General features: G+C 41.1%; 1 non-coding gene across 1 annotated transcript; it reads right to left on the bottom strand.

Annotated features, from left to right (window-relative positions):
- Window positions 1-8,059: 8,059 nt before the first annotated feature.
- On the bottom strand, window positions 8,060-8,132 carry Trnak-cuu (transfer RNA lysine (anticodon CUU)). The gene has a single exon. It is a non-coding gene; the product is annotated as a tRNA-Lys (tRNA).
- Between the last annotated feature and the right edge of the window lie 1,359 nt (window positions 8,133-9,491).

The raw sequence follows: 9,491 nt of genomic DNA, 5'->3' as shown, positions 1-9,491 counted from the left end.
ATTTCCCTTGTCTGCTCTTGTTATTAATACGTTGTTGTTTGTTAACTTTTGTTTTAACCTTTTCATAGTAGCTGCTTCTGTTTGGTTGTTCTTATTGTGTGTCTGCTGTGTTTTTTTATTATGCCTTTTATTTCTTCTTTTACTAGTTTTCTTGTCAGTCCTATGTTTATTTCACAATTATTTTGTTGTTCTTCACGTGTAAATGTATTGTTGCATCTTTTTTACTGTTAGTTTCATTATCTTGTGTTTATGTTTGTTTTGTAAATGTTTCATTGCTATGTATGTGTTGTGCTCTGTTTTTTCTACTAGTGCCATGAAAACTGCGGCGTTTCCTACGTTTTTTGCCAATTCCAGATGAGTCTCATAGAGCATCATGTTTAGGTGCTGTTTTTTCGAATAGAGCATCTTAATGTCATGTAGTAACCAATATCGTTCTGCAAATGATTTCGACTTTTGTGCCACTGTAGAACTGTTTTTAACCTTTACATTAATGTAACTTGGAATTAAATCGTTCTTTTTGCATGTTCTGTTGAATTTTATATGCTGTACCGTCTTATGGAGTCTCAGATGTATTTTCTTGAACCTGTTGTACACGTTGACAGGGAATGCTTGACATAGCTGTATTGACATCTTCGACTTTTGTGGTCCTGTCCTCCTCAGTTGCGCGTAATACTACGGTATATTGATAATTTTCACTTATGGACCGTCTGACAGCAACTGAATAAAACACAATTTTAGTGCCATACGCGTTTCGCCTTTATTTTCTGCAAGGTATCATCAGTGGCCTGGAATATGTACATATGTTAGCTATTTTATTTACATTTTTGTCACTGTGCCTATAGGTTATAAACAGATCTGGTGGTTGGTATTTCCTATTAAGTAGTAATGTTTTGAACTGTACTTACAGGTTGCGTAGACAGTTTCTCACATATTACGCTCCTGTTGCATTTTTGGTGTTGTTCTTCTTCCTATGAGCGCCAATTTGCTGTTTTTTCCACAATGAATAGGAAGAAGAACAACACCAAAAATGCAACAGGAGCGTAATAGTCTACGCAATCTGTAAGTACAGTTCAAAACATTACTACAGGAATTATGACATAAGTAAATATATAAAATATCAGAATAACTTTTGAAACATCAACTTCACACATGAACATTTAAACAAAACAGAATAAATAATGTCTAAACATCTTTACAAAGTAAATAACATAGTATTAGAAAAATTCTACTACATAACTCTCATCAGCTAAACACACAAAGACAGGAAAAACACAAATTTACGCAGTGTAATAACACAAAAATACAGGACAGGGTTTGTTTTCAGTGTGACATTTGGTACTGCAGTCCAACCCAAAACTTCATTGTGTAGATCTTTCCTCTTATTTCAACATTTGTTTCCACCAATAAAAATCCTATCCAAGCATGCTTTCTGTATTCTGTTCACATCCTCTTTCAAAAATAGTTTTTCTCCACTATACACTACTTTTTTGGACAAACCATTTTCTTATAGCTTCTCAATGCATTTCTTCCAATTCATCACAACTCGTGCACCTCTGGTGCCCCACCAATACCATACTCTCTACAAGGACTACAGTGGGTCTACACCTTTGATGACTCACCAGTACCATTATTTCTACAAGGCTTGCAGTGGGTCTGCATCTTTGATGGCCCACCAATACCATTATTTCTACAATGACTGCACTGGGTCTGCACCTCTGGTGGCCCACCAATACTACAATCTCTACCAGGACAAACAGTGGGTCGGCTCTGTGATGACCTACCTACCAGTATTCTTCAAAACTTCGACTGACTCTGCTGTGGGTTTGCTCTGTTGTGGCCCATTACCTGTCTGCATGTCAAAAATCATCACTGTCTTTCCGTTGGAAGGACAACACTACTTCTTCAAGATTGCATGGAAATCCACTACTTCCATGTGCATTTTCTTTTACTGCTCAGACTTTTAGAAAAACACTGCTATTTTATTGTGATGAACGATCAGGACTGTCTTTATGGCCTGTGAGAAAATTTTATCTTTTGACCAACATTGTGCATTTGATTTCTTTGTTATTGTAATTGTGAAAAAATTTTAACAAATATGTATTGGCCAGTACCCAAAACAATTTGTAAAGTTTTTTGTGGAGAGCATCGGGGCTATGTAAGTAGGCTGTCTAGGTTTTCTTATTGGTAACGCCACGTAGCGCTCTGTATGAAAATCACTGGCTGTGCAGTGTGTGGCATGTTTGCATTGTAGTCTGCCATTGTAGTGTTGGGCAGCTGGATGTTAACAGCGCGTAGCATTGCGCAGTTGGAGGTGAGCCGCCAGCAGTGGTGGATGTGGGGAGAGAGGTGGCGGAAATTTGAGAGGCGATGATCTGGACGTGTGTCCATCAGAGACAAACATTTGTAAGACTGGATGTCATGAACTGCTATATATATTATGACTTTTGAACACTATTAAGGTAAATACATTGTTTGTTCTCTATCAAAATCTTTCATTTGCTAACTATGCCTATCAGTAGTTAGTGCCTTCAGTAGTTTGAATCTTTTATTTAGCTGGCAGTGGTGGCGCTCGCTGTATTGCAGTAGTTCGGACGTTTCAGCTTTACTTACCACATCCTGTAACTCTGGTCGTAGTTGTTTCACATTTATGATATTCATAATTCTCTGTGCTGGTGAACCTGCATCAGTTGGTGAGTGACAGTTTCGGAAGCTGTTTGCTTACTTGGAAAAAAAATCTCATCCACAATGCCCACATCTCCTCCTTGCTGGCAAAGCAGGAGGGCCATACTAACTCCTACTATAGTCAGATTCACGAACGATGGCAATCCGTGGATGGCGAGAGACTGACAAGATTGCAGTGTTGTCGGTTCCAACTGACAGTTACATTAACTGTATGTATCCTGCAAATTATGTCTCTCGCTTGCTTATGTAGAATTTGGCTCGTGCCACTGTCATCAGCCATGATAGCTCGCAACAAATAAACAAACATTCACTAAATGACTCGATACAAACACGTTTAATACTCGCAGTGTCTATGACGTTCACCGCAGAACGCTCGGATCTCTACTGAACGCTCATTGGCTGTCGTAGAATGCGTGACGTCAGGTGCGTAGAACGAGCTTCAACTAGACCATCGGTCGCGACTGCCAACTGTTTCCGTGGCAATATCGCGGCGCGTGTGAACACTTCAGGACCGGAAATGTGTTGTCACAAAAATTGCCGGTCTGTAGTGACCACTAATGTCTCCGACATGTGGTTGTAATTAGTGTGACCGGCAATGTTATCGGAAAACATTGATGGGCTATATTATCGGGAACATGCAATTTCTATGGCCGTGTCAATGTACAAGAGTAGATACGATACGTTTCTGATCTCAACAATGGGCTTGGTGTGGCGTGCAGCGAGTATTCTGTGTGCGTGAGAGAGAATCGCTGTGTGGACGCTTTTGGTAGCAGGTCGCACTGGGCTCGCACTAGGTCAAGTGATTTGTATGACATTTAGATTGATAAAATGTTATTGGCGCGTGGGCTTTAAAGACATTGAGAACAGGCACGATGGACGTTGCGTGGAAATGAGACTGAACCTATTAAATAAACGTATTCTTTCTTCTGTATTTAACGACTGATCTGTTTTAACCTTCCATCGTCACAGACCTTTCCTGAGCCTGGAATAAGGTCCTGCCACCAATTAGAATTTGTGAACTAGCTCCCTATCAGCCCGTACGTTAGCAACAAGATCTTACCCTACTATCCACATTCGCTGGATACGTCTGGGCTCCATAGGGGCGCCAAACCACGCCAATTAGCAAGGAAAAAAAACAGTAATATACTCCTAAAGTTCACGGCAGGATATGACAGAAAACTGATCGAAATCCCACACATACAGATGCATTATCCAAGAAACCAACATCAAACTGCGACATGTGAAACACATATACAGGGTGACCGTAAAGTCTTTGTACAATTATCAGTATTTATTTTACAAAAGCTACAGAACTTACAGATTTGTGAAATATGAAGGAATAAATCGCAAAGTTAGTTTGCATATTTTTGTCGCAGGTTGGTTGGTTGGTTGGTTCGTTGATTTCTTTTTTTTTTTAGGGGGGGGGGCGGCGAAATCTGTTGCAGACAGAACTTGCGTAGAGAGCACTGCAATCGGTGTTGTTGTAAATTGGCGTCACGCGAGGATATGGCTCAGTCCATTCTCCTGGTCCAGACTGTATACCAATTAGGTTCCTTTCGGAGTATGCTGACGCATTGGCTCCATACTTAACAATCACATACAGCCTTTCGCTCGACGAAAGCTCCGTACCCAAAGACTGGAAGGTTGCACACGTCACACCAATATTCAAGAAAGGTAGCAGGAGTAATCCACTAAATTACAGGCCCATGTCGTTAACGTCGATATGCAGCAGGATTTTAGAACATATATTGCGTCAGACATTATGAATTACCTCGACGAAAACTGTCTATTGACACACAGTCAACATGGGTTTAGAAAACATCGTTCCTGTGAAACACAACTAGCTCTTTACTCACGTCATGTGTTGAGTGCTATCGACAAGGGATTTCAGATCGATTCCGTATTTCTGGATTTCCAGAAGGCTTTTGACACTGTACAACACAAGCGACTTGTAGTGAAACTGCGTGCTTATCGAATATCGTCTCAGTTATGTGTCTGGATATGTGATTTCCTGACAGAGGTCACAGTTCGTAGTAATTGACGGAAAGTCATCGAGTAAAACAGAAGTGATTTCTGACGTTCCTCAAGGTAGTCTTATAGGCCCTTTGCTGTTCCTTACCTATATAAACGATTTGGGGGACAATCTGAGCAGCCGTCTTAGGTTGTTTGCAGATGACGCTGTCGTTTATCGACTAATAAAGTCATCAGAAGATCAAAACAAACTGCAAAACGATTTAGAAAAGATATCTGAATGGTGCGAAAATTGGCAGTTGACCTTAATAACGAAAAGTGTGAGATGATCACCTCAATGCTAGGAGAAATTCGTTAAACTTCGGTTACACGATAAATCTGTCTAATCTAAAAGCTGTAAATTCAACTAAATACCGAGGTATTACAATTACAAAAAAAACGTAAATTGGAAGGAACACAGAAAATGTTGTGGGGAAGCCTAACCAAAGACTGCGTTTTAGTGGCAGGACGCTTAGAAAATGTAACAGATCTACTAAGGAGACTGCCTACACTACGCTTGTCAGTCCTCTTTTAGAATACTGCTACGCGGTGTGGGATCTTTACCAGATAGGACTGACGGAGTACATCGAAAAAGTTCAAAGAAGGGCAGCACGTTTTGTATTATCACGAAATGTGGGAGAGAGTGTCACAGAAATGATATAAGATTTGGGCTGGACATAATTAAAAGAAAGGCGTTTTTCGTTGCGACGAAACCTTCTCACGAAATTCCAGTCACCAACTTTCTCCTCCGAATGCGAAAATATTTTGTTGACATCGACCTGCGTAGGGAGAACCGATCACCACGATAAAATAAGGGACACCAGAGCTCGCACGGAAAGATATAGATGTTCATTCTTTCCGCGCGCTATACGAGATTGGAATAATAGAGAATTGTGAAAGTGGTTCGATGAACCCTCTGCCAGACACTTAAATGGGATTTGCAGAGTCTCGATGGAGATGTAGATCCTGTGGTACCACGAGACAAAAATCTCCATTTACCGTGCAACGAAATTTTCGAAGACGATATGGAAGAGAAGCACCAGGAGTATTGTTGCGTGGTACATGAAGTTAAAACAGACCGGCAGTGTGTTATAACTCTTGCGAACAACGCGGTCTTCGGGCAGTGCCCAAAGTGTGCCCTTCCAAATCTGCTGAACGCACATCTCGTGAATCAGGAATTTCTAGGGTCACAGTGCGAAGAATTTCAGCAACAGATTGCACCTACATGCATATAAGATCCAGACGAGAGACACGTTGCAACCGGATGGTGGAACTTGTTGAGCAGCTTTTCCGACTGAGATGTTGGCAGGAATCGACACCAGAAATAAGTATCTTCAACGAATTTGTTTTTCATATGAGGCCACTTTCCACATGTCAGGTAAAGTTAACAAACACAATGTGTGAAAGTCCACACGTTGCCTTGGATCGCTTTAGAAATTCTTCTAAACTGAATGTGTGGCGCAGCATAATGCACAAGAGTGTCATCGGCCCTTTCTTTTGTGTCAAAAAAATCAAATGTCTGGATGTGGTAGATAAATTTGTGGAACCGCAACTGAGAGACTAGTAGCCTGATGTGATTTTTCAAAAGATGGTGCACCATCACCATTTTACTATCATTGGTCTCTCCGACCTCCCCACCTCCCCCCCTCCCATCCCACCCACCATCACCGTCAATATCCAACGGCACAATATTGCAAATCTATTATACTTTTCCTATTATTGTTCTAATTTTTTTTCCTCATTTCCTCAATTTTTCACTGTTTGATTTGAAAATTTTTTTCCGCTCTTTGCGGCACCCCAAAATTTTGTCGCCCTAGGCAGCCTCCTGGACTTGTCTAATGGCAGAAACGGCCCTGACCACTTTGGGAATTGCATGCAAGCCGGCCGGAGTGGCCGTGCGGTTCTAGGCGCTACAGTCTGGAGCCGAGCGACCGCTACGGTCGCAGGTTCGAATCCTGCCTCGGACATGGATGTGTGTAATGTCCTTAGGTTAGTTAGGTTTAATTAGTTCTAAGTTCTAGGGGACTGATGACCTAAGATGTTGAGTCCCATAGTGCTCAGAGCCATTTGAACTATTTTTTGATTGCATGTAAGAAATTTTACTAGTGAAATGTTCCCCGACAGGTGGAATGGGCATGATGTCCTCGCTGCCTGACCTGCAAGCTCACCAGACATAACGCCTTCAGATTTCCTTTGGTGGGGCAACGTAAAGGACAAGGTTTACGTCGCCCAAGTGTCTGGTCCGGATACATTAAGAAGAAGACTAAGAGATGCTGTTGCTGATATTACACAAGGAATGTTGTCAGACATACGGCGTGAACCAGAATGTGATTTTCACTCTGCAGGGGAGTGTGCGCTGATATGAAACTTCCCTGGCCAATTAAAACTGTGTGCCGAACCGAGACTCGAACTCTGGACCTTTGCCTTTCGCGGGAAAGTGCTCTACCATCTGAGCAACTCAAGCACGACTCACGCCCTGTCCTCACAGCTTTACTTCCGCCTGTACCTCGTCTCTACTTTACAAACTTCACAGAAGCTCTTCTGCAAGTCTCGGTCCGGCACACAGTTTTCATCTGCCATGAAAGTTTTATATGGCGTGGAGTCGAATGTCGATTAGACATTCTTCGAGCAACGAACGGCGCATGTCTAAGTTTATTATTTCAATTTTCAGAAACCACAAATTTGTAAGCTCTGTAGTTTTTGTGAAATAAAAATCGATAATTGTACGAAGACTTTAGGTCCACCCTATATATCTCATAGCTATAACAACTCAGGAGAGCTTAGTGGTACGGTACAGGGCATGAAATAAAACTCTTGGTGCTGGTAAGTGAAATGTAGTTAAATAAAACAGAATTACGTCGAATACATTCTTCAAACATTTGAAAATAGACACAATTTTATGTCAGTAATCTTTTACGTCAAGAATTTTAAAAATAGGGCACAATATTGCCCCTATAATCCGAATCAGCGTTATTATTTTCAATATTGAAGTGCTAACGATTGATTTTCCCCGATAAAATATGCAGTACAGTGCGCGGTCTCTGACAGCCAGGGTTCCGTAGCGTGTGCTACGTGGATAAACCACCTCTGCTTTCACATCTTTTTTCATGTCATTTTATTTCTTGAAAAGCTCGGCTTTAATTTTTTTAACGGCGCATCATGTGTTTGCATTGGGCACAGCTACTGTCAATTGTCGCACGTGACATCCTAGGTGGACCGCTCAATCAACCTACCACGTGGACGAGGTCGTCATTAAGCGCATACTCAGTGTTTTTCTAAGTTGTTCTCGATTGCTCTCTCCCGAGACTTGCAAATTCGTGCTAGAGCGAGCATGGTTTGCCACTGTAGCACAAGGAAAAAAAAATAGCGCCCAACGTGGGGCTCGAACCCACGACCCTGAGATTAAGAGTCTCATGCTCTACCGACTGAGCTAGCCGGGCTTGCAATTCTAGTGATTCTATAATACATTATGTTAGTAGGGAATCAGGGCTTATTGGACAGAAAGTGACTCAGTATCTCTTATCTCACTACTTATCAACTGGTCCACCTTATCTCCTTGTTATCTCATTGCCCTTTACACGTCAAGATAGAGAACTAACTGAGAGAGCCAACTTTGAGACGGCAATCGTATTCTGTACGCTGAAGCGGCAGTAACCAGGCAAAGTGTTTCAACGTCTCTTTCTAGTGACCCAATAGTTCTATTACCTTTTATTCTGTACTGTCGAATTGGCACATGTCGAAGTCGTGACTAAATAACAGCTACCATCACATTATTACCGAGATGATTAAGCTTAAATGTAGGGTGACCAGATGCAATTGTTTAAAAAGGAGGACAAAGGAAGAAAAAAAGAGGACACATCAAACGGGTCAACTGCAGATGAGGACACCACCAGTCAGCTTTGGACAAGTCACGTGACTGTCGGGAATTACCGGTAAAAGTGGTAGTTAATTGTTACTGGTGGTCAGGTGGCGATTCCCAGAGCAATATTTTTTTTTTATTTTAAATTAAAAACATTGATTGTGGTGACAGTGTGGGATCAGTTGGTTTTATATTTGCGCGTAGTTTTAAGATTTAACAAAGACGGCTACCTAAACGCCACTCCTGATTGGCTACTTTCATGTGACTTGTTCAAAGTTGACGGGTGGTATCCTCATCTGCAGTATTCCCCATCAAACATACGTTCAATTTTAATAAATGAGTTTATTTTTTATAGACATAACAATCATACATTCCTTAACAATTATTGATACTTCTCGGAGGAACCAATTTTTTGCAGAAGTTTAGGCTTACTTAACAGATAATTTTAAAATGACACACCTGAAAATTCTTTTAAATTATATTGCACCATCAACAGACCTTTCACTGATTCAAGGTTTAATCTATTCCTCTCATACGTTCACTGTGTGGTAATTAGAGTAAATATTCTTTCGGCATTAGCATTATGCCCTGAAATACTGAAAAAGTATTCAGCAAGCTTCAGCAACTCTGAGTGACAGTCAACTGACTTACTGTCACAAAGAAACTTTGCTCCTTTTTTACTACAAGTGGATCGTCTTTATTCCTTTTTAGAAATTGCCTGAAATTGCAGAACTGATCAAAACATTTTGCATCTTCAATTTCAAAGGCTTTACATTTCTACTGCTTTTCTCCTGTTATGTCAACAACATGGAATTGTTTACAAAGCGGAAAACGTAAGACCATTCACCTCCCTTCATTCGACGCACCGCTACCAACAGCTACAATTCAAGCAGCAGCTGACGACATGTAAACTGCACTTCAACCTTCCGAATACAAATAA

This window comes from Schistocerca serialis, chromosome 9 (genome assembly GCF_023864345.2).
Source record: "Schistocerca serialis cubense isolate TAMUIC-IGC-003099 chromosome 9, iqSchSeri2.2, whole genome shotgun sequence".
Lineage (NCBI taxonomy): Eukaryota > Metazoa > Arthropoda > Insecta > Orthoptera > Acrididae > Schistocerca > Schistocerca serialis.
Note: the sequence above shows the minus strand (reverse complement) of the source record. Positions and strands in the feature narration are given on the sequence as shown.